The 23533-nt window shown below is 39.9% G+C and overlaps 1 protein-coding gene across 1 annotated transcript in view; it reads left to right on the top strand.

Moving 5' to 3' along the window:
- The first annotated feature begins 14156 nt into the window (after nt 1-14156).
- Nucleotides 14157-23533, top strand: part of ndrg2 (NDRG family member 2) — a 49378-nt gene continuing 40001 nt past the window's right edge. The window contains exon 1 of the mRNA XM_004563496.5: nt 14157-14446. The gene's annotated coding sequence lies outside the window, so the exon portion shown is untranslated. The remainder of the gene's footprint in view (nt 14447-23533) is intronic.

Raw genomic sequence — 23533 nt, 5'->3', positions numbered from 1 at the left:
ATATATAAATAAATATAAATATTTTGTAAATCTATTGCTTTTACTGTGCTGGATTAGAATATTCAACCTCACTAAAATCGTTGCGCAAGCACAGCATCCCCCCCCCCCCCCCCTCCCACGGTTATATAAAACCATCACTCCAAAACAGGGTTTTGAGGTCCCACAGTGCCTTTCCGTCCATATGGTGGAATCTTGCCGCCTCGTTTTGTCACGTCATCGGGGCCAACGCTGCTTTCCAACACATTAAAATTCATCAGTATAGCTTTAATCTCCAGATATTGGGTTATTGGCAACACAGGACTACTCTCATCTCTCCTCTGTGTCTCATTTTGCTGATGAACTCTTCTCCCGTGTGTTTGCCTCTGCATAATTACAGAAAGGCTGGGAAAAAAGTAATAAATAAGGACCAGAAAGATGTGAATGAAGGAGCCAAGATGGTAAGAGGCGGAGAGAAAGGGGTTGTATAACAGACGGGGTATAGGGGACAATGGATAAAAAAAGAGACAGACTGAAAGAGACAGCTGTGACGTCATGGCCACTTTAAGTAGGTCAGGCACGGAGTTGTGATGTCACTCACGCTGGAATCAACCCACTGGGCCAATGGCGTGCGGGGACACACCCCCTTTTTCCACCACCGCTGCCACCAGGATAATAAAATGCACCCCCCTCCTCTTCGCCCCTTCTTTTCTGCAGCTGTCTCAAATCACACATATGCACACACCCAGTAACACACACGCATACATTCCTGCAGCTATAAACACCACTGCTGACTGTAACAGTACACTACTGTAATTCTCAAGATGCAGCAGCTTCTATTTGTCTCATCTTTTCTTAGTCTTTTTTCTTTCTTTTTGCATTTGCCCCCTTTCCAAAAATGAAAAGCCTTTTCACTCAGTCAGACGAGACTGAAGGAGGCATCTGTGCTGCATGTAACAGTGGAGCCGCTTCTGATGTTCTTTTGACTTTTAGCATCAAACAAATCCACTTCCCCTTCATCAAGACTTGATAGCAGATTCTCACATTCTGTTGTATAAGTGTGTGTGTGTGTGTATGTGTGTGTGTGTGTGTGTGTGTGTGTGTGTGTGTGTGTGTGTGTGTGTGTGTGTGTGTGTGTTAGATTCATACCAACCCCGAGGCTGAGGCACATTATTTGTGACAGAAGATAAAAACTTGCCAGTGTAAAGGCCTAATTTGACAATAGCTTTATATTCCCCAAGAAATCCATACAACATTTGACAGAACGAAAAAGATTACAAAAAAATAAATAAAATAAATAAAAACAGATAATAACTTGGGAAGGATTCTGGTGTAAGCTCCATTAGCGGAGGTCAGACAGGCAGGAAAGCAGTGTGCGGTATTCTCAAACAACATAATGAGACAGTGACACTAACATGATCCTAATTATCACTAAAAATGCACGGCTGAGCTGATTTGTTTATAAATGTTCTCATTTTCACCTCCTGCGCTCAAGAAAAGGAATCACAAAAAAGTTGCTTGATTGATTGCTTGTGTTTCTTGCTCTTTAAAATTAAAATGTTGTTTACAAGGCTTCCCGTCAGAAAGATTTTTCTTTTGTCATTCTAGTGAGGAAGCTACACTTGGCTGAACTGTAAATCAATCGGGAATAATGGAGAATAGAGTAAGCAGAAAGATTCAGATGTCGACGGTACTTAAATGTAGGGCTGGGCCATATCATACCGTTCACGGTAATACCGGTATAATGTTGGGCAATGATAAGAAAATGAAATATCGCAATAGAATATGGGTAAAACGCACAATCGCAGTGCCTTTGCATGACGGAGAATGAGAATGGTGAAAGTGGATCGTTGAATGAATCGGATGAACCAGAACTGGTTTGTAAAAATGCTGCAACTTCAGTGGTGTGGAACTGGTTTCGCTTTCGTCCTGAGATACACAACAAAGCACTATTTTTGGTAGAGTATGCTAGCGGGCCGTCGTTATTACCGTGTTTTTTTTTTGGAAAATACATCACACTTAAAATCAATCCATTGATTTTTCTGAAAATCGACAGTGCCCCTTATAATCCCGTGTGCCTTATGTATGAACTCTGGTTGTGTTTACTGACCTCGAAACGATTTAATGTACATGGCGCTCGAAAATCTGTCAAATGTTTTAGTACGACTTTACTAAGCTACGAACCCGCACCGCTTGATGGATTGTCGGCGCATTACGGCTATCGTAGGCAGGAGCCTCGCGGAGTGATACGTACGGTGCTTCAACATAATATTATATTGTGTGTGTATAACCTCTTTGTAAGTTTTGTGGATATTATACATGGTTATGCTGAGGATATGTCGGCCAATTTCCTCTGGAAATGCCTTTTGGTTCAACTGTCAGCAAGGAATTTGCACTGTTACATTTTTATATAACTTTAATGCACATAAAAAAACAGCTGCTTGTTTAAGTGAAAATACATTGACATTTGTTTTTGTTTTTTGCACAAATAAAGTTGTGGAGTTGTAAAGTATTTTGTCTAGTGTCATATCGTCAGTTATATCGTTATTGCAAATTTTCAAATGTATATCGTGATAAATATTTTTGGTCATATTGCCCTGCTCTACTTAAATGTCTTCGTTAGTACTTCATACTTTATCATTACTGTTCTTTTCTGATTCTGGTGTTGATTTAAAAAAAGAACAAAAAAGAAGAAATTTAACAAACTATGGAAGTTTGTTAGCGCCACTGAAAAGCCCATGGTAATCATGATTTACTGAAAAGTTTGAGTTAGTATTTTGAAATCTTGAGGTAATAACTCAACATTTCAACTTAGCTCTGCTTGACATGTTTTTACCCAGTCACAGAAACAAGCTTCTATAATAACCTAAAAAAAGAAGCCAACTTTAAAGTGCCTTGATTAAAGATCGAAAACCCTGCTAAAGTAGAAACAATTATGTTGAAATGCTAACTGTTTTCTGTGCTTTAACATCCGCAATTTGAGTCGCAACTGGGCATCTCAACAGTGTTTGGGTGTTGTCCCATTTTTAAGCTTTTTAATGCAATTATCTGACAATTGACATTCTTTGCTGTGTGGTTAAGCATACTCACTTTTCTTTTTCTTTTTTTAATTTTAGCACGAAAGCACCTTGCTAACCTAAGCGAGATCAAATGTGTGCTACAACATGGCCCGAACCACTGGACTGGACATATGATATGAAATGTGCAGACACACAGCACTGCGTGGGCGCATATTTCTGTAAGTGAAAACAAGGTGAGCATTTCACAAACAGAAAAACTCAGTTATATTATTAAGGTCACATGAGTAATTCACACAGTTATATAAGGATGCAGTTTCTGCATCTGTGGACATTCGCCTTAACGGCAGGGATCTATTTTTTTTTTGTTTACAATCCTTATAAAACATTCCAGTTTGTTTTTGCCCTGATAGATTAAAATTTTCTCCCTTTGCACTGTTTTATATCCTTTATCCTGCACTATTTGGAGAAGAAAATCCTCCACCTGAGTTTCAAGCATTCATGCAGACCAGATGGTGTCCTTAACTTTGTAGGGTTATATCACATAGGGAGAAGTGTGTAGCCCTGACCAGTGTACTCAGTGTCCCTGTCTTATTACAGACAGGTCACATGACTCAGTCAGGGAACAGGACAAGGTTTCCATCAGAGGAGTAGTATGTTCCAATTGTCCTTGAGGAAGAAACTGAGTATCTGCATTGTCAGGTCTGGTGTCTGCAACTATTTGCATTTTATTTACAAGGCGAGCACAGTGTAATGCAAAAACAGTGTACTGTACGTTTTTGCAATCACTTTCACAGTGGCTAAGAACGTAATCTTACCAACATGACAAGAGTATGATGTGACAATGGGCGAGGCACACAGGAATGTGTGTTTGTAAAAGAGGGCAATATAAATCATTCTGGATACGTATGCAAGAAAATCAAATGTTATTTTGGAGAAAAGACTCTATTGTGGGTGTTGATGGGAAAAGATGGGATTTAAAATTGTAGTTTAATAAAATTGTTTAACATTTTATTCATTAATGCATCTTTTGTATCTGTCAAGAACCGCACTTGCGGGATCCAAAAGCAGCAATACGCTTAATGCGAGCAAGTACAGATTTTATTGCTTTAACAAAAGGTGACCCAGAACAACCAAGGAAGCAAAATCGCGGAACTGAAAGAACTGGGAAGACAAATTACACGGGGAAGCCGTAATCAGCATCGTGGGAGGCTGCAACAGAAAGGGGAGAAAATTACTAGTGAGCAGGAAAATTGAGGGACACAACTAAACAGGGCTATAGTAATTTGGCTTACAATCTGAGCCGGACCGTGGGGCTCGGAAGGGGGGAAGCGTGTCCGTAGGAAGCGAATCCGAGGAGGCAGGGATGAGGACAGATGGTGCAGTTAGAGATCCGAGCAGGCCATCAGGGTGTACAACCTCACCCCTGGCGTTGTTGCCCAGCTCTCAATTTTAAATAAATGTAGACATTGAGGGCTATCAGGAGGGGCTATGCGCTTACCTGCTGCTCTCTGGCAGGTAGCTCCATGTCCTCCTGGGTTTTAAAAGCATGAGGGTGGGAATGGATGTTTGTATCTGTGTGTGCCTGCATGTCTGTGTCTATATGTCAGGTTGGGTATCAGACGCCACCTCTCTGGGGACATCTCAGGCCCTCCAAGGTCTTCTGCTTGTTTTCTCTTTTTTCTTTCTCAACAGGTGATCCAGGTGATTGATATATGTATCTTTTGTCTGCTTATTTTGTTGGTTTTTGGTTTTTTTGCCCTTTATCCCCGTCCCTCTTCCCCGATGTTTGTCTTTCCCTCTTTCTTTCTCCCCTTTCTTTTCCCCAGTCGAGTCTGTCCTGTATTTAGCAAGTGAAAATAGACCATTACGGCAAGGCTGGGAGTAAATCCGTTGGGCATCTTTCTTCACCTTCAGACAATAATTCTGATGGCAAAAGAGCCAAACGGGACAGGCAAAAAAAAAAAAAAAAAAAAAGATCAGAGCAGGCAGGAGGACAGGCAGGTGGCAGACACAGAAACACCGGATAGTAATCTGGGCACACGGAGGCAGAATTAACACAGTTGATGTAACACTTACATATATACAAAGCTTTGCGGGAAGCCTAGTTACCACTGAGGGGTGATTAACGGACTGGTGCGGAGCGTCCGTCAGCGCCGGGTTAAACAGTCCTCCTGGCAATTGCCTGGAATGGGATGCAGGTGTGATGGTGATGGCCCAGCCCGGGGGTGTGGCCACCAGGGCATCCCACAGACTCCTCAGATACAGAGCCATGGACCATGACAGTATCACTTTTTTGATTATGTACACAATAGATGGATGCCTCTTTGGGGTCGGAGAGTGAACCTACTGTGAAGGTGTGTTAAACCTGCATTCTTTCTAATGGCCAGCAGTGGGCGACTCCACTGGTTGTGAAACAAGTCAGTATGAATGGAAATCTATGAGAAAATGACCCTACTTCTGACATGTCTGCCCAATGTGATGTTTGTGTAAAGTTGGTCAGAAGGTTCCTTTGTGAGTGCGCATGCGCCATTAGCGTGCTGCCTGCTGTAACCCCTAATTTCCCTCGGGATGAATAAAGTATTCTGATTCTGATTCTGATTCTGATACTTCTCACTTGTAATATATATATACGTAAGTGAGGACTTTCCTTTAGCAATTGTGGTCTCAGCTGCTAGCATAATGCAGCCCCATTTCCAGCATAATAGAAAATAGAGCAACTTCTGGTCATAACACAACTTCAGATCCTAATGGGAAATGTTGCATTAGCTGTGTCCATCTTACATGTACCGTCTATAACTGTGCAACAAATAACAGGAACAAGTGTTAAGACTAAGTGCAAAAACATGAAAACTAAAAAGAATTTTTAAAAAACTGCTCTCTGTCTAATGCAAAAGTGTTTTTTCTGTGGAAAACGTTGCATTGTTCAAGGCATGTGCAAGGCATAATAAAAAAAAGCCTGGCTGTTCCAGGGTCATTAATAATGACAATTTTTTGTCCATTGTTATTTTCTTCTCCTTCCATCAGCATTAACCAGGGAGACTACAGTCAGCAGGAGGCTGACCTTGGAGGGTAAAATAGGGGAGGATGTATTTATGAGGCTATATGGGAGAATGTGTGTGAGTGTGCAGAGGGAGAAGACAGGGTCACAAGGTCAATTGCAGTGATTAAAAGGAGCCGATGAGGACCACCAACTGAAGCTGCAGCACATTTTGTAGTTGTACTTGAAATCTCAGAGTGGAAGAGACAACTGATCAAAGTAACTTTATTCACAAAGAATCATTTTTTCCCCACAAAACAAGGGTAGAGGAAGAACAAAAGGAAAACGAAGCTGCTGTAGAGTAGCTGAAATGGAGGAGATGAAAGTTTAAATCTCCAATTCTGGGTTAGCATCCCCCACAGGAGAGCCAAAAGGCCCATAGCCAGTTAAAATGTGGGACTAACAAGGAACGATGCAGATGTTTGATCAGCTGTTTTTTTGTAAGTCAATTCAAAGGGATCAAAGGCCTCAATATTGCTGATACATTTTTAAAAAGTAAATGCAATGAGACCAATCTGTCAGTTAATCTTCTTTGAGTTTGTAATTGTTAACCTGGAAGGACACGGAGCAGTGGACGAGAGTATGCAGAAAAAGTGATGATGGTAATGAAGGCGAGCGTCAGGCTGATCGTGGCGCAGAACATGAGCTCATTCATTTTAAACTGGCAGCGATTATGTGAAGAAATGTTACATTTCAGGAATAATGACACATACCTTGATGTGAATACAGCAGTAATTTCAACACGAGCCACTACATTAACGAAGAGTATTCTTATTCAAATACACATCAAGTAGTACAGCGCCATATTTGAAAATGCTTCAGTGCCTGGTATATTTTCTCTTCGATGATCACTTGGAAGCACCTACAGCACATCCATCTATAATTTAACATCCATCTCAGGAGGAGAAGAGAAACATTGCAATCATAATTATCATCATTGCAACAGCTGTAGTTCAAAGAAGGCAGTATACCCACACATGCATATACCCACATATCTTTATTAGTCACTGTGAAAAAAAGGCTCTGAAAGCAGGGATGCCGCAGTCAATAGATTAGATGTTAGAGGGGAAAAAAGAATCCGATAAAATTCCATAATTCTGTTTTTGGAGGAGGCTAAACTCCAGCTAAAAGGACAGTGGATGTTGGAATTGATTAGGTGAGAGGCCACATCAGCTTCCTGGAGGTTGCTGGCTCCGCTAACTACTAGCCCAACTGTAGTAAAACTTCAAAAAGTCTTGACAGTGCAGCAGCCAGCATTTTTCAAAAGGCACAGTTTTAGCTTTGAAGACAAAAATAGTCCATAATTTTAATTCAAACACTTATCCTAACAATTGCATGTAGGTTTTTGCCAACCAGTTGGAGTTATAAATGTTTTCCTTAGCAACAGGTGGTTGCCAGGGGTCTCTAAACCTGTGAGGCTGGGGCTATTGTAACGAATTTCCCAACAACCTCCAGCAACCATGGTCAGAGAATACTTTATTCTCCGCTCATCACCAGTGCTTAAAATATGGTTGCAGACTGGTCTCTAGGTCTGTGTCTCTAGGATCTTATTCACCTGATCATATATTGTCACCATTATTTTCACGCATCCAAACAGTAGGCATGTTGATGTCATATAGTTATTGGTCACATCTGCAAAACCTAAACAGGGTTCTCCTTCTGCTTTAGCAGACATGTCTCTGCAAGCTGCTTTGCAACCCTACACCTCATTTCATGGTATTTCTGACTTCATCACATCTGTCTTCCCTGAAGTCTTTATTATTCTGTGCAGGAGTGCATGCAAGGACAGTGACGTCTGATTTCTAGACCTTTTGTATTCTTTGTATGTGCCCTTGATGGTTTGCTGTACCCAGAACTGCCAAATATAAATTACTGCAGATGGAAACATCAATCTTCTTTTGACTATAATGGTCCTGATTGAATTAAAGTTGCTGTGGCACTCTATTTACTATACACTACACCAGGCTGTTATGCAGTTCACATGCCTTTGTATGTACATCAGGAATTAAAATGCATTCTCAGTATCTTAAATTTCATCTGGCTTTAATTTGGAAAGTAGTTCGCCCCATGACTTTTAAAAAACAGGCCCAACTGCACTGACGCAGCTACACGGGCTGTGTTTTTTTCCACTGGTAAGCTAATAGTACTTGGCCTTGTGCTTCAGTTAACACCAATAGTCACTGACCTTTCTTGAATTCCAGGACTTTTTTTTTTCCTCTTCAGTGTTTGGTCACACTGGACAGATTACGTTTACACCTGGCTGTAAACTCCAAGTGTAGTCTGGCTGGTGTGACATGAACCAGAATACTTCTAAAAACAGAATTTGGGAACACGACTGAACCGACTGAGTGGCAAACGAGTTGCTAGAAGTGTACAGCTTGAAGTCTTGTACAGCTGCTGTTATTGTGTATATATTTATTTATATTTCTTCATACATTCTTATATAGTTCTATATTGTGTATTTTCTTGTACAGTTATTTTATTTTCAAACTTTAATTTATATATTTTATCTTATTCTTTCCCAGTTAAATTTACCCTTCATTCTAATTTGTGTTGTACAGTTATTTCATTTTTAACCTTAATTTATATTTTATTCCTTCCTAGTTAAATTTACCCTTTTTAATTTTTCATATTTATTTCCTATCTTATTCATAGCCTTTTCCTTTTTTTGTTTTCTTTAGGTCACGAGCAGTTGTCCAAGCATTTCACTGCATATCGTACTGTGTATGACTGTGTACGTGACAAATAAAAAATTTGAATTTGAATTTGAAGTGTAAAAAATCTCGGACCCAACCAAAGCTAGATTTGTGTTGATGCTCAAACATGTGACAAATACTTTCCTCCCCATGACCGGCTACCCAGACCTACTGTGGCTGCAGTTCAATCATGATAAAGCTCAAATCTCATTATTTTAAAAGCACTAGAGTGAATAAGACCACACAGGCAAATATTTAATTGGAGCTGTGGGTGAACATGATTTTAATGGAAGCCTGTGCCTTCTGCTTCATCAACAGTCCAAATGAGAAATAACCTATTTTTCAAATTGCCTGAAATCCACTCACAATTCAGAATTAATTGTTAAATTAAATGATCCTTAATTTTAAATGTTTTTGAATGCAATACTGCATGCAGTGTCAGATTGTGCTCAACATGTAGCTGCTGGCGTGTCCTTGTAGCTCAGCAGTCAGTGTTTTATCAGAAAACAAACAAAACTAGTTCCAGGCTGATTGTTCTCTCTGTGTTGTGTAACACGCTGTGCGTCAAACTTTTTTTAATGTAGAGAGTTGCTGTACACTGGAATAATTCAGTCCTCTCACTAGCCTTTTTACTGGCAGTAGTACAAAAACAAAGTTCCCCGCAATGACATGTTTACACCAGAAGGTATCTGTTTGTTACAGTGTTGACTGGCTCCAAGGGTGCCAGAAATCCCCACAGACCACACACATACACACACACGTATTTTATCCTCAGGACCGGTAAATGTAATAGATGCCAAGAAGGAGAACATTTTTCATGGGCCAATCAACCTGCCATGACCTCAGTGACTCACTATTGTTTGGTGGAGCGACGCTGCTCAATCACTGGCTCCTGCTGTGCTTTAGTGATTACAGACACAGTAGATTTGGCCTGATTTAAAGTTCGAGTTCATTTCAGGTCACACAGAGGTCGGGACAAGATGGAGAGAACGTCTCACATGCTGTTTCAGCCCGTGGTGCAAATAAGCTGACCTGGGACAGCTTTGAAAAACACATCTGGAAATGACTGCTGACTCCTATACATTTAGTTGGAAGACAGAAAACATGCACCAGTTTAATACTGGCTGTCCAATTAACTCCAACACCAGCCGAGTAGTTGGCTGAGATAGGCAAACAAATTCAATATCCATCCAGCCAGCCAGCCAGCCAAGTTTTACATAGCTATGCACATGTATGATGTAATCTGAATCTGCATGCAGGTATAAATCATCCATCTGCCTCCCACTCAAACTAATCTGCTTCTCTAATCTATAGACCTGGAACTATTACTATTAGTTTTCAGTGGAATGTGCTGTATGTAAGCATAGTGACATGATAAGAGTACCATAAATACTGTAGTAAGTTTAGAATAAATCAAAAAATTTGTTCTTTTATCATTTGTTGCATGACGATCTGAACTTGTCGGACTCTTACAAATAAATCTTTTCTGTCAGCATAATAAGTTCAGGAATTCTGTTATATCTATACAAGGTTAATTAACACCTTGTGATAAGCTGTGAACTCCAACGCATGAGCTCATGAGTTTGAGCCACTGGAGCGTTTATTATTCTTCTACTGAGAAACTTTTTTAATTGGAAAAAAATTCTAGAAATGTAGAATAGAGTTGTTAAAGAAACACTTTTTTTTGTTAAAAGTCTAACATGAACATCCATTAATTTAAATTCATTAATTTAAGTTCACTTTTAGTTGTTGTCATCTTTTGTACCAGATTGTAACAATAGTCGGCCTCCTCAATAGTTGCCTCAAGGCCTCAATAATCACTTTCAGCAGCAAAGACCTGCAAGCACTTGGCAACAAGAGAAAGAAAGAACTCTATTTAACATAAAGAGTACAGCAGCAGAATCAGGCAGAGCAAGGGGCAGCCCTCTACTCTGAAAGTTTGGAAGGGGCACAAAAAAGACACACACGCAGACAATAACGATTTACGCTGCATAGACTCTTAGTTTACTGTTTGTATGCAGAGAAAATCATTTTATCCAAAACTGAGGACATTGATTCGTGTTATGTTTGCAGCAACAAATATTATCAGACGTCATTGGGCCTCTAGTGAGTCCACCACAGGGTGTGTTATGTCACCTGAAAGCCCTTTAATCCAGCCTGTCTGCACAGCTGGTGGGTCAAGATAAGCAGTGGCCACGGATATATAAGTGAGGCAATTGTAGCAGTTGCGACAGTGCGTGTCTTGAGTTCTTTCCATCTGTGTCAGCTCACTAGAGTGAGCCTATCTGTCTTCTGTAACGGAGAGTTTGAACATATGATAGAATGAGTCAGATTTTCTTTACACAGTGAAGTATGAGGGCATTCGTATTGTATTTGCCGACTTGGACTGAATTCACAGCGACACTGTAACTTATTTAAATGGGCGTCAGTGTGTTCTGGTGGAACAAATATCTGGCTTACAACAGCATGGCAGAAGCACAGGCTGGAGGATCATTATGTAAGGGGGTGCATTTAGAGCTGTGAAGAGATTTTTAAACCGCCAACTATGATGCACAGAACATATTGATGAAGTTTTATGCCAAATCTATCCAAAGAGCACAATGTTTGAATGGATGTGGGGAAAAAAAATCATAATACCACTACAACATGCAGCATTTAGACAACTTGTCTAAAAATGCCCTCATGCAGCACCATTTAGTTAGGATAATTTTCTTTGAAGGATAATAATCATACAGCTACAATATTTATAGGAACTCCTTTACATTTTAGAGGTGGAAAAATAAGGCCACAGTATGGAACCATACATTCCGTATGAAATCCCACCGGAATAGTTCAGTCATTCACTTTGACTGTCGCTGTGAGGAAACACATGAGGAAATAATGTAATTGAGTGGCAATATAAGTCTTTATATGTGTCCCACTTGGGGAAACTCTAACCTGACTTACACAACCACAGAGCCGATGAGCGACGCTCTGGTTCTCAGTAGTTGGGTGTAGCTTACAGTACAGTTTTAGCTGGAACTGCATGTGTCATATTTATTTTTCCTTCCGTGAGTGAAAGAGCCCACTATGAGTTCTAGCGCAGAACATAGAACTATGCAACTGGACTAAATTGTAGCTAAATGCCATTAAAAGATGTGTATATATACAGAAACATTTACATATCAACAAGACACCGCTATACAACTTTAGTTTGCCGAAAGGATATAAAGACTGCATCACATAGCTACATAACCAAATCAGTTAATCTGCCTTTAAGTTAACAAACAGGGTCTAAGTACAAAGTTAACGTTCAGTGCAGTCATGCAAAATTTATTTAAGCTTTTGCCAAAGTGGGACTGCTAACTGCTTTGATAACCTATGCTAACCTTTTCAACCTATCCACACCTCAGTTGCAATTTGTTGGACGTATATAGGCTAGATGTCGATTATCAAAGACATGAGATCCAACAGGATAGAAGGTAGGAGGAGAGGCCCGGACTACCTCAATGTCAGGAGGGCTCTTCCACATTAAACAAATATTAAATGTGTTATGGTAAAGTGGGCCGACGGTATGAGTTCCACTAATATGTTTACGTCATAATTCTACCTTGTGAAACCAAAGCCTAACTTTTTATTTATAAAGCATACGTTATACAATTTCCTCAAGAACTGAATTCCAGCTATGCAAATATTTACTCTGTCATTTTACACTCCACGGATCATAATCGGCACCTTTTCTGAAAATCTTTGATGGTGCAGAAGCAAGTTGTACTTCCTGACCATGCTCTCTCTCATTTGTGGATGATGACCAAAACGCAATTGAAACTGATTCTGTTCATCTGGACGTCGCGTTTCCAGTGGGAGAAATGTTTCATCACTTGTCCAGTCTCGGCTAACTGATGGAGATGTTTCTCACACTGACAACGCAACATCCACAGGAACAGAATCAGCTTTCTAGGATTTATTTTTTTACCTGGAAAATCGAGCAAGCATCAATTAGTTTTTCACAAAGTGTTTTATAGATTAGTTCATGGGCACAGTGGCATGTGTTTAAAAGTCTCAAGTGCTTAAAAATGGATGAAGAGAAGAGAGTATTGTGAGTATATTGCCAGGAGTTTGGATTTGAGCAGTGCTGTCAATGACTTTGCTGAGTGCAAGATGAAGTTCTGATATGCCCGTAGTTTGTGTTTGTTGAAAATATGCATTCATACCGAACAGTGTGCGCGTGATATATGTACCTGGTCCACTGGAGATGATTGTTGAATGAGGATTTGTAGAAATAAGTGGTTTGTTTGTGAGGATCTGTGGTTAATAAGCTTGTCTCATTTGTTCTGTGCTTTTAGACATTACAGCTTTCTTCGTTACTTCAGCATGACAATTAAATCTGTTTTGGGTTTGTGGTAATATGTCTGAAGATGTTCACATGAATTCATACACCTATATAAATTTGTACATTCGCCAACCTCTCACTGTGGTTGTTGTTCATGGAGCTGATAAAAAGACGGAATTATGCTTGATATTATTGGATTATTTAGATATGCAGAATAAAAAAAGAAAAAGAAAATGTGCCCAGGGGCCTGTCACAGAGTTGTTTTTACTCTACGCTTCACTCTCTTACTATCACTACTGGGATGTTGTTGGCAAATAAATGGAGCAAGGTATCTAATTTTTCTACTTGAATTTTTTAAATTATTAATAAATTTTATTATTGTTATTATTATGAATCAGTACAGAATTCACAAAAATTACTGTCAATAATTTGTGCAAAGTGGGTGATTTAAAGATCTTACACTTTGGTAATTTCTCATCCATGCACTGGCACTTACATGTAAAATCTGCATTTTTAAAATTACTGTAAGTAATTTGTTATTACTGAGCTGTTTTTGGTGGTTAGTTTTGTTTTGACCAAAGGAAACTCGTGAAAAGTCAAAGCCCTGCTTCGTGGGTGTTTTTAAATGGCCCAGTCTTTGAGGGTGGCATACTCCGGGGCACAAATACACAGAGTGACCAGAACCTCCTTCCCTGACCCCATCCCTAAATGCCACCAGACCGTCTTTGGTTGGGGAGTGGGGCTCATTATTGGTCTTCGTTAAGTTTATCTTTCTTTTCTCTGCGTGGGCAGGTGTGTTTATTTACCTGCTGGCTCGAGCCCAGGCGGGAATGCTCGGCTCCATTCCACAAGCCCGGTGAGGGTGGGCCGTACCACTGTGGCGTCAAAGCAGAGGGGTGAGCCAGAAAATAGAAGCCCGCTGTTTTTTCTCTCGGCGTCTCGTCAGGTTTTATCACATCCACACCGTAGCTGTCACCATCTTTCTATACATTACCCTTTGTCTGAATGAAAACAACCCACTTCACCGAGACCCGCTGTTGACTTACCGGCAGATGACTTTAAAAACACCCCTAAAACCTCAATGGCTCCATCTTGCCTTTTGAGTGACCGCTGAGTATTTTTTCTCTCCCCGTGTGCTGAATGTTCCTCCTGCTGGAGAAAAGGAGAAAAAAAACCCAACGCCGGTGGACACACAGAGAAGGAAGGCGCAGCGGAAAAATAAAGGAGGTGGAGGAAAAGTGAAGTAACAGGAGATTAGCGGGAAGCTTGGAGGGACAGGCTGGGAAGAGAGCGAGGAGAAAATAACGGAGAACGAGACTTGTCGTACAGACACAAATATATTTTCTACAAGTCCCACAATTTTTCTCGAAGATTTTTTTTGTATTCCCCACTTGCTGAATAAACGGTGAGTTTATTTATATGCATTATTTTCTTCTATATTAATAAATGAGTTATTGCCGCAATTAATTATTTAAAAAAATCTCTTTGTGTCGTCCTGGAGAAAGTCTGGGAGTAGCCTTTGTGGTTAGTCAGTGTTCATTAAACAGCAGTGCAACAACAACAACAAAAACAATCAAAAAAAAAAACGAAGAAAAAGAAGAAGAGAAAAAGGGTGGTGGGATTCAGAGGGTATTGTTTTGTGTTGGTGGACTCGGTGCCAAAAATGCACAGAGATGCAAGGATGTAGTCCGCACCGTTCAACAACAATACGGCAACCGAACAAAAACTCAACAAACGTTACGCCTCTGGGCCAGGTATGTGCTCACTTAATAAGACGAGTGCTAATAAACGCCAACAGTATGCCTTAAGTTGTAGTTTGGTGAGAGTGAGCCCGTGACAGAGGGAGTGCAGTGCGCGTTATTGACACGCACATGTGGCATAGCCAGCGGGTCTTTGTTGCCCCCTCCCTCTCCCAGCCTCCTCTGTCGGTCATGACTGAACCAGACATGACTGCTCAGTGGCACGGCTCAAATCTCCCGTACACAGAATTAAGGCCACTATTGACATGTTCATATACATACCCCCACCCCGCCCCCCACCTTATTATTTTTGTCTACGCCTTTCAGTAGAGAGAAGCATCAACGCTCTTTCTTTGTGGTGTTTTCCAGTTAGGTGTCCTTACTGGGCAGCAGCAGTGGGAATTTCGGGGCTCATACTTTTTTTTCTTAGATGGAAAGCTTTGGGCTTGTCTGTGTGAACAGGGGGACTTGGGCTTTGGTGGAGTAGTAATCTGCTGATAAGAGGGGCGCGAGGAGGGTGTTGTGGTTCTTTGGAGAGGGTGTGTAATATGTGTCAATGTCAAATGGAGGTGTGTCTCTTGTGAGTGTGTGTGTTCACGGGCCGTGTTATTGCGCGAGTAAAACATCAGGAAAAAAGGAGTAAAATTGAGAAATTGAGTGAAAATGTGCGTTTCGCATTCCTTTTACGGAATATCTTCGAGCGCGAGTGGAAATGTTTTGCTTTAGTGTGTCGTGCCCAAACCAAGGACACACACACACACACACTGTTCTGTCTACACACTGCTCCAGAGACAGTTCTTTTCTGTCTTTACTCTGCCGCGAGCTACACGAACGCACGCACGCGCCCAAACAGGCTCGCGCGCAGATTCTGTGAGTCATACCGCATTTGGAGACTCGCGGCCTCGCTTCTCTTTGAGTGAAGTGGAGCCCCCTGCTGATAACGCGCGCGCGCACAGACAGCCTCATCTTCTGGGGGAAGAAAAAGTGAACGTTCGTTCCAGAACTGTTCAGGCTCTGAGACGTGGACATGCTGCGTTACGCAAGCGCACCCCGACTCTGCACGTACGGGGTGCGCGGAGATGCACATAGCCCAGAAACACGGCAGGAGTGTATTGTTTCTCTTTTGCTGGTGGGTGTGGTGTTACCAGGAGCCAAGTCCAAATTTGTGTCGGTGTACTCAAATAAAACTAAAAGAAAAATGATGGTAATGATGGCAATAACGATAATCAGCGTTGCAAAAAAGTTACTTCCTCCTTTTTTCTGTTTTAGAGTATTTTAAACGGTTAGTTCACCCAAATGTCAGAGTTTTGGTCTTATCTGCTGATGCTTTGTGTTTGTGTATATATATGTGTGTGTGTATATGCCTCTTGGGGGTTGGGTGGTATATGTGTGTTTGTCTTTTTAAAAACGAGGCCTTTAATGCATTTCATCTGTTATTTTTTGTGGGTCTTTTATTATTTTGTGGAAGAGTTTTATCATTATTAATGAAAAGCGTTATGACGCCACATGTCAGCACTCTGAGTGGCCTCATCCACAACAACAGCACTCCACACCAGCACAACAGCTGTGCTGGTGTGGAGGAGGGCAGACACAAAATGATATATCAGAAGTGTAGCAGATGAAAGCTGAACAGTGTGCGTGCCCAGATAACACTCTGCCTCAGCAGCTCCAAACTGTACTTTGATGGAATTTCATACTGTTTGCATTTCCCATATTGACCATTCACCTACAGTCAGAACTGACACATTTGTGAGAGCAGCAGAAAACAAAATTCTGACGCGTCCTTTCAGGGCTTTGAGCATGAAATAGTTGTATTTGAAGGAGGAGAGTTTAAAATACAGAACAATTGTGATATCTAAACATCTGTAACATGCTAAAAAAACAAGTCAGTGTTTGTATTTTGATAATATTCTAGAAGTTCAGTGTGCTAAGAATAAAACAAGCATTTCCTGGATTTTTACTGCACTAAAGATAGCAGCTGTGCACTTGTCATTCATGTTTAGGCTTAAAATTTAAATTGCAAATCATACACTGTAAGCTCATGAAACAGGCGCGGGTCCAAGCTGCATGTGAATATACATATATACACACACACACACACACACACACATATATATATATATATATATATATATATATATATATATATATATATATATATATATTTAGAGAGAGAGAGATAGGGAGAGAGAGAGTGGTGAGCTGACTGGAGCATTAAACATTGACCTACCCGGTAATAAATCAACACTAAAACATCACTAATGAAGTGCTGTTTTGATTCTGCAGCTTACTTACTTCAAATGATTTCATTATGTTTCTTTATGTGTCTGACGTTGAATAGACTTATAGATCCGTGCTGGTGTGTCTGAGAGCAGAGTGCTGTGTTGGAAGACTTGCTTATTGACTTCAAAGTGTTTCTGGTGCTCTAATCTGTTCAGCGTCAGAACATTATAAAACACTGGTTATTTATAGAGGACATGAGAACAAATTGTTCCGCTGTACATCTTTTTATATTGATATAGGTTCCACAGCTGATGAGCTGCAGACACTGTGACTGTGAGACACCAGTAACATCTATTCTCATTATATATTCTATATATATTTGGTAACATTTCTCGCAGACTATGTTAAATGCCTCGTGATCAGCTCAGTTAAGCAGCAGGATGGTGTTACTATGAATGAGCGGGGCTGTTGACTTTTCACAGCGGACATTTAGTATTTTTTTTTTTTTTGGAAGCTGTGTCAAACACATCTGTCAGGGCCAAAAATAAACCCTTCAGCTGGAACGGCTGCCCTTTGATCTGATGGTACAAGAGTATTTGTGTTCTGGACACACAAGTAATCCAAGGAGATAAACTTGTTGACATCATTAAACTGTGGTGAACAGTGACAGTCTGTGTTGCACACACTTTATTTTGCTCAGTGTTGCTCTTCTGTAGCTTGCAAGATGCTCGCCACTGTAAAAACTACACATGGTGACTATTGTTCCTGCACCAGCAAACCTGTTGGCTACTGAACAACTTGACGTCATTATAGATTAGTTATTCTGTGGGGTTTACATGGATTGTCAATAACAATTTGACTTTTTGCCCTTCTGGGAAGTCAGCTTAAACATGCTCAATGTTTTATTAGTTTACTGTTTTTAGTTTATTATTATTTAAGTTTATTGTAGATGGAAGGCATTAGACAGGGATCAGCAGTTGGACAAATAGAGCTGGTAGTTTTTGAGGGTGAGTTTTTTCTGAATTTTGTGTATTTTGAAATTTTAGCAGTGTTGTGCAGTAGGGCTGGGCCATATCATACCGTTCAAGGTAATACCGGTATAATGTAGTTCAACAATAAGAAAATGAAATATCGCTATAGAACATGAGTAAAACGCGCATGCGCAGTGCCTTTGTTTTCATACGCACATGGCGGAAAAAGCATGGAGAATGAGAAGGGCGGAAGCAGATTGTTGAATGAAATAGATGAACCAGAATTGGTTTGTAAGAATGCTGCAACTTCAGTGGTGTGGAACTGGTTTGGTTTTCGTCCATCAGATACACACCAAAACACAATTTTTGGTAGAACATGCAAGCGGGCCGAATAACCTGCACGGCGTCAATGCATTAGTGCCGTCCAGCCCCACATCTCTGTTAACTCGCTAACGGAGATTTGCCGCGTTACCGCCATAACCGCGTTAACGTCATTTTAACGAAGTTAACGCTGTCAGCACTAGTTTTAATAGGACTTTGGGAAGCTACGAAGCTGCACTGCTTGATGGATTGTCGGAGCATTACGACTATCGTAGGCAGGAGCCTCGCGGAGTGATACGTACTGTGCTTCAACATAATATTACCGTATTGTGTGTGTATAAGCTCTTTTTAACTTTTGTGGATATTGTACATGGTTATGCTGAGGATATGTCGGCCCATTTCCTCTAGAAATGCCTTTTTAGTTAAACTGTCAGCAAGGAATTTGCATTTGCACTGTTAAATATTTATATAGCTTTAATGCACATAAAAACAGCTGCTTCTTCAAGTGAAAATACATTGATGTGTTTTTTGCACTAATAAAGTTGTGGAGTTGTAAAGTGTTTTGTCTTGTGTCAATTATATCATCAGTTAAATTGTTATTGCAAATTTTCAAACATATATTGTGATAAATATTTTTGGCCACATTACCCTGCCCTGTTGCACAGTGACTTTTACAAAATGACAAACACAAACGGTGACCACCCCTTTTAGAAAAGGAAAATAAATCTGACACACGTCAACAATACAAACTGCCAGCTGACAGCATGCCACTTTATGATTTTGTTCTGCCTTTCATTATTTTATGATTGTTTTTCACGATTTCATCTTTGTGCCTCTTGCTGTACTGTTCGTGGGCATCTCTCTCTGCAGTACTTCCTAGCCGAAGAGTTGTAAAATATTATTACATTTATCATTAGTATCAATACAGCATTATAAAATACATACTTACACATAAAACTTTGAATTATTCTCAAATTGTATATAAAGTATTAAAAATTAAAGTAATTACTCTGCTAAAAAAATGTTTCCCATCACTATTAAATGAATCAATAATACTGCTGCACATGTTGAGCTCAAATAATTGGCATTCTGCTTAATCTACAGTAATGCATCATACTGTATAAAGTCAAAAAGGACAAGTACAAGAAATATTTTAAAAGAACAATGTATAACAATATAAGCCAAACTAACTAGTATGTGAGATATATTTGACAGTTTAACTGCCAAAATCTAGCAGTAAAAAAAAAGAAAAGACAAATTAAGGTGGTGTATTAGCGAAAAAAAAGTTTAGTTCATATTCTTAACCAACTGATCTATTTTACATGCTAATGGGAAAATGCTGGAGCATCTTGCACCTGTTTACCTTTTCTGTTTTATTAAACCAGACACGGCAGGAGTCGTGTCTACCATCAAAGCTTCCTTACTAACGTGCCAAAGGAGTTTTTAAAAAGTTATTCACACTACAGTGAAAGCACACAGAGCATGTTTTTATTGGATACAGACACACCCTTGAAAATGACAGAAACTTATTTTCAAACTTGACACCACTTCATTAAAACAAATATAAAATGATTTGTTTTTCATCAATTTGATTTAAAAAGAAAGGTATTGAAGATACTCGAAGTCATGTTATGATTTAAACTGAGGGACACTGAAATCGTCACCAAATACCCTACATGTTTCATCATCTTAAATTGTCCCTGAGGACTCATGCGTGTTTCCAAATAACTAGCACTGATAATGCTGGAAGGGAGATGAATGTGTGTATGTGCAGCAATGTGGGGCAGTAAACAGCTGTAATTGGACTCTGAGTATTGCTTCAGAGGTGCATTCATGTCCCAGAATATCAGGAAAGTAAATGCTCTTGTCATCTCCACTGCTCAGAAATAGCCTTTATCCTTATGTTGAGTCGTTGACAACACTGAAATGATCTCCACTAAAGTACATGCCAGCTGTTGGGTGAATACAGTCTTTCTGTAAGAGTGTAGCTGTGTTACTAATGCTTAAAATTTAGGTGTCATTGCAGCAATGGACTGTGTTCTTGTGTTTGATGATGTTTCAATGCTGATATGGAGCTGATGTTTACATCTGTGGGTGTAACTGCCTGTTAAGTCTAAGAGTTTTATTTTACTGTGGAGTTTGTGGATCACTCTTTGTTTATAGCAGAGTTGCCAAAAAGTGTTGGATGGCTTATAGCCCGTTTAATCTCTTTGCCACTCGAACAAAAACATAAACATTGTAGGTCATTTTTAAATAAGTGAGAAGGAAATCAATATCCATAACAGAAAAGCCACAAAGGCAGTTCTCACTTTACACTGCAAATGTCAAAAGTTCTACAATTGCTAAGAAGGAAAAAGCTGCTCAGCTTTTAAGAAAATGCTAACAATTGTATTGGCTAGTCGGTGAATATATTGTAGATATTTCATCCACGAGTGGAGATAAGGAGTAAATTATAAAAGCAGTCTAAATATAGGACTGGCACATGGGTTAGCAGATAGCTGGCAAATACCAGTATTTTGAGCAATGTGTGATGTGTTTCTCAAGCGTTTCGAGTTGTTTTTAAAGGGAAAATTGGCAATCTGATGAACAACACGGTGCAGCATCTGCATGGGAAAAAATCTGGGGATAACATACTGAATTAAATTATACAGGTGCACTTTCAGTGTGTAGGGAGCTAGTGAACGGTTAGCAGAACTGGGATAGCTTGTTCGAGAATTTAATTTTACAACTGCCAAATGGTATATCCATCCATCCGCTACCGCTTATCCTTTTCAGGGTCGCGGGGGGTGCTGGAGCCAATCCCAGCTGTCATAGGGCGAGAGGCAGGGTACACCCTGGACAGGTCGCCAGTCTGTCGCAGGGCCAACACACAAGGACAGATAACCATTCACTCGCACATTCACACCTATGGGCAATTTGGATTATTCAATTAACCTATCCCCACAAGCTGCATGTCTTTGGACGGTGGGAGGAAGCCAGAGTACCCGGAGGGAACCCACGGGGAGAACATGCAAACTCCACACAGAAAGACCTGATGGTGGAATTGAACTCAGGACCTTCTTGCTGTGCGGCAACAGTGCTAACCACCGTGCCACCGTGCTGCCCCAAATGGTATAATTAATGTAAAATCTTCAATCACAAAATAATTCTTAATGACCTCATAAACATGAAGCAATATTTTGAGTCAAATTCAACCGAAGTAGCTTCAAATAGATTCAAAGGATTATTCATGAAAATTATTAAGGAAAATACAAATGAACTAAATTTCATTTCATGAGATTCCATTAAAGGTAATGTTTTACATTGTACTTATATAAGAAATTTACATGAAAAATGTAATGTAAGTAATGTAATCAAATTACATAAAGTAATAAAGTAGAATTTAATGTCAAAAATTGTTGTGTTTTTAGCTTGGGATGCATCCATGTGATCAAAAATATCATGAAGAGAAGTCTTAGTGGAACTACTGTATGTTGATCACTTAGTAAAATACTTAATAGATACGACATCACACCTTTAGAGACCAGTTGTATAATTACAGAAAAGATTGGATTGTTATTTAACAACAATGATTACTTTCAGATTGAGATTTGAGATTATGTTGAACATAGTGAAGAAAATACAGTTTGTAATAACAAGACAGAGCTACTTTTTTAAAAGGGAGAAATTAATGTGTTACAAGAAGAAAACCCTTCCTAGCCTTTATATACAGAGTATGGCCCAGCTGAGTGCAGCTTCTGCCTTTTGGCACCAGCAGAAACATTGATTCTTCTGTGTTGACAGATTCATCTGTGTGTTAAAACCCAGCTAGCCTTACATGAAAGACAAAAATACAAAATAAATATTGAAGTTTTTGCTCACAGGCTGCTAAAAAAGTTTTTTTATTTTTTTAATTAATCAATTTATTTATTTTGGATGGTAACCAAAGTGCGCTGAGCGCAGCTGAAATGATTCCCTTACTCAGACCTGTATTTTTGGCTGCGTACTGGGATTATTTTTATTTTTATGATAATTATCTGTTTATAGCTCTTAAAGAAGAAGGAAGACCAACAGCAGAGCATTTCATAGTTTCCTGAACAGCATAATGACAGCCAAAAGCACATAAAAAAGAACAGAGATTTTTTTTATTGAATCTTTTTAAATGTGTTTTTACAGAAAGCCGAAATCTTCATCTACCACCATTTCAGATTAATTTCTACAAACTGTGAGATTCATTGTCTGCTTAAATTTTAAAATCACACGGGGCTATCAAAGCAGTTCTGTTTTTAACATCGCCTGTGCAACTGCAGATGGGCCAGTTACTGCGATATGACACCTGCTATAGCTGTTTGGCAGTAGTGCACACTAGTACAGGCATTAGTAATATGAGCTTAGTTGTATTTTTACCGAACTGCCTGAAACGACACAGAGCGACGCTTAACTTCTGGGAATTTAACATCAGGCAAGTGAGATTAAATTGGGACAATGCGAGTGGCACTGTGTTTATAATATCAATTGTTATTGGCCGATGTTGGCGTCTAGGGCAGATGAGTATGTGTAGAAATATGGATTTGTATTTTTTATATCCTGTGTAGGTGTAAACGAACGTAACAGTCTCGGCATCTGGGTCAGCGTGTATGGATTTTATATGTGTAGGTGGGTGAGATTACAGCAGCCTGCATATAGAAGCATCTAGGCCAGAGTATGTGTGTTTGTTTGTATCAGGGCAGCTCAGTCCTTAGCCTGATGGTTAGAGTCCTGATACAGATAGGCCAGGCAGCACAATGCCCTGTCTGTTCCCACAAGTCCAAACAGGCCTTCACAACACCCTATTTATAGACAAGCGCCCTGCCTGAGCTCATTCATATTTCTTCAGTTGGACGTTGGGAGTAGAGCGTGCTCAGATGTATGTTTTTTTTCCCCCTCAGCTGAACTCTGTGGTGAAAATTTTAAGCCTCAACCTAAATATGTCAAAAAGTGCGCCCAGTCTGGTGCTGTCAGAGGCGTGTTACATAATCTGGGATGTTTGTCAATAGCTCCTCAGGCAGAGGAAGAGCTGAGCTGGGCAGAAAATGAACGGCACAAACAGGCATCAGGGGTAACGCTCTACCCTCTTGGTATGCACAGTTTCCATGTGAGGGAACGAGCACTACAACATAAATCGTATTTAGAAGGGAATCATTTAGCATGGTAGCAGCATTTACTGATTTGTACTTATTCCAGTGTAACCGTTTACAGGAGATGCTAATCAATGAAAAT

This window comes from Maylandia zebra, linkage group LG3 (genome assembly GCF_041146795.1).
Source record: "Maylandia zebra isolate NMK-2024a linkage group LG3, Mzebra_GT3a, whole genome shotgun sequence".
Taxonomy (NCBI): Eukaryota; Metazoa; Chordata; class Actinopteri; order Cichliformes; family Cichlidae; genus Maylandia; species Maylandia zebra.
Note: the sequence above shows the minus strand (reverse complement) of the source record. Positions and strands in the feature narration are given on the sequence as shown.